Raw genomic sequence first — 3,061 nt, 5'->3', positions numbered from 1 at the left:
AAAATTACAAAAGTCTTAAAATTAATGTTTCATTGTAATTGTTCTAGGTTAAACACGTGAAAGGCATCTGATATTTACTTTTCATTCGTTTTTCATCTGTTAAAAAGCTTTGATTCACTATTTTTATATTAATTTATCCTCTATGTGTAATATTCAATTTTTTCCATGAAGCAGAAGCAAACATCATGGCTCGACGATGCAAGTTGTGAAAAGGGAATTCCATCAATATTAACTTGGAAAATGAGACTGAAAATAATGTTAATCAGAACTTTCAAGAAACTCAAGAGTTATACCAAAATCAGGCTTCAAATTTTCAAGGTAAATAATATTTATGTGATTTATAAATTTTAAGTTGTTTTCATAAATAATTATATGGCTAACTTCAATTTTTTTTTTAGGGAATACTAGTCAGAAGACAATGAGGTATCATTATGAAGGTCATTTTATATTTTCACCAAATAGAATATATGAAAATGGTAGGTTCATGGAGAAACCTAATTTTGATGTTGATTTCATCTCATTTTTTGATATATTCGATGACTTGAAAAAGGATTGTGGATTTGATGTTATAAAAGGAGATAAATTTTATTACTTGAAGGCTGATAAATCTCTTAGTGATCTTGATGCATTGATAGAGGTTAAAGATGATACAGATGTGAAAAATATGATGGATAGTTATAAGAAGTTCCCTTGGAAACCCATTGATATATACACTCTATTTCGAGATTATAATATTTTACCAAATGGACTTGGTGACGAGCTACCCGCAGTTACTGTTGATCACACTTCTAATCAACTTCAAAATCCAAATGCAACTGCAGCAACAGGTTTACTCATTTAATTTTATTTAAACAATTGATTATGTTTACTTGTTCTATGTACAGAAATTCTTGTTATTATATGATTATTGTTTTACTTTTATTTTGAAATAGGTTCCAATATAATTAAAAGAAAAACTAGAGGACCAACACGATGCTTGAAAATCACACAATTGGAGAATGGACAAAAATTGCCAGTAGAATTTGATGAAGATGATCAAGCTATTGGTGATAATGCTACTGCATTTGTTTGGTTTTTAGGACAAATTATTAGAAGTGTGTCGTGTTATCCATTGCAAGTGAAACAATGGAATAAGATTACCGATGATAAGCTCGACCTTATGTGGTCTACCATATTAGTACGAAAATTTATATTAAATTACATCCATTATAAAATGATTATAATTTTTTTAGTTCTATTAAGTATCATAATATTTATTTCTTACTTCTTTGCTAAAAGGAAAGTTCACTTTTGAGTATTCTGATGCAAGAAAGGGAGCAATTTTCGGTCATATGAATGCATTATATAGGAATTATAGGCATAAGTTGAAGAAGAAGTACTTTGATTCAAAGGCAACTTATTCACTTCGTCTCCGAAACAAGCCTAAGGATATGGATGTAAAAGATTGGAAGTATTTGGTTAATCTTTGGACAGAAAATGCATTTCAGGTATTAAAAATTCGTGTAAAATTTAATAATTTATTTTATATGAATTCAGTTTCTGTTAGCTAACATAAATTCTGAAAATTTTTCATTGTTTTTCTTTAGAGAGAAGCAACAAAAATAAGACAAATAGATGCAAGCGTTTTATGCCGCCATACACGGGGACAAAAAGCTTTGCTTGGCTGAGAGATCATATGGTATGAGTTTGTTTTTATTTTATTAGTATTATAATATTTTTTATTAATTAAATGATATACAAATAATCCCTTTTTACTGCTGTCGTTTTGTGGACTATGGCTAGAAAGAAACAAAATAGTATTTGATAATTCTAGTTTAGAACTTGAGAAAGTTTATGATTTGATCTTTTATGGATCTTTTGTTTGGTTTAAGATGTGCCTAGCTTTCCTTATTCCTTAATCCAAATTCTTTTTAGTAGTTCAACAATCAAGAACTGGTCAACCTGTAATGGTATAAGCTAGCTGCTTGTTGTTATTCTTTGTATTCTGCTATAACTCTCAAAGTTCTAATAAAAGCTATTTTTATCAAAAAAAAAAAAAATAATGCCTTTTGAAGTTCATATGATTGTTAGAACTTTTTGATATGCCATTTATTATTTTTTCTGTAAATGCCTAATTAGATTCAGACTGCCATTATTAACCTTCATTTCCCACATCAAAACAAATCCCCTTTTTCTTTATGCTCATTAAAGTTAAACATGACAATTTTTTAGTAGTATTAGATTAGACAGCAAACACCATTAATAACTCACTCATTTAATGGTGAAATTTGACCATGTTTAATATTCTAAATATAGGAATGAATTATGATTGGTCAACCCTATGAGCATCCAAACTTGTAGAGTAAATAATAATCAACAGTATTATGAATTTTAACGCTTGAATTGATATCATTAGCTGTAAAAATGTTAGCTCTTTTATACAAGTTTTGTTTATCTGCAGCATATTTGTAGTTAAGTCAATTGACTCTTTTACGGAAAGTTTGGTTTTGCTTGAACTCAAATTTTTATTGATATAGATCTATGATAAACTAATACTAATTGTTATATTTATTTGAACAGAAGAACAAAAAAAATGGAAAAACACTTTCTCGCTTAGAGCTTTTATTTGAATCCAGAAAGAGAAAGCAAGGCAAAGAAATTGATCCAATATCACAAGAAGCCATTGTAATACTTTTTACATATGTTTTATTTATTTGTTATGTATTTTATGCTATATTTTGATTTTTTTTAATATCAATAAATATAAATATCTCTACAGGAAAAGTTTCAGCAACTAAAGAAATAACGAGAAGAAGGACAAATTTCACTGGATGATGATGCTATGTTTGCTGATGTACTTGGGCCAGAAAAAATGGTTATGTACGTGCTTATGGTCCTGGAAAAAATGTCACGGAATATTTTGGTGCTAGACCTACAAAGATAGAACTACTTAAACAACTTGATACTTCAAAAAGAGAAGCAAACGAGCGTGTCCAACAAATTCAAAAAGAAGCAAGTGAACAAGTAAATGATGTTAAGAAGCAAATGGATGAGAAACTTGCAGAGATGAATAGAATATGAG

At 28.7% G+C, this 3,061-nt stretch overlaps 1 long non-coding RNA gene across 2 annotated transcripts; it reads left to right on the top strand.

The window, feature by feature from the left end:
* The first annotated feature begins 714 nt into the window (after positions 1 to 714).
* LOC122723572 lies at positions 715 to 2,603 on the top strand. Of its 2 annotated transcripts, XR_006350557.1 has the most exons (4): positions 715 to 827; positions 933 to 1,487; positions 1,587 to 1,678; positions 2,560 to 2,603. It is a non-coding gene; the product is annotated as an uncharacterized LOC122723572 (long non-coding RNA). The 2 variants fall into 2 exon arrangements; XR_006350556.1 differs by having other exon boundaries at positions 738 to 1,487.
* The last annotated feature ends 458 nt before the right edge of the window (positions 2,604 to 3,061 follow it).

The sequence above is a fragment of the Manihot esculenta genome, chromosome 4, assembly GCF_001659605.2.
Source record: "Manihot esculenta cultivar AM560-2 chromosome 4, M.esculenta_v8, whole genome shotgun sequence".
NCBI classification, from domain to species: Eukaryota; Viridiplantae; Streptophyta; class Magnoliopsida; order Malpighiales; family Euphorbiaceae; genus Manihot; species Manihot esculenta.
This window is presented reverse-complemented; position numbering and strand designations above follow the sequence as displayed.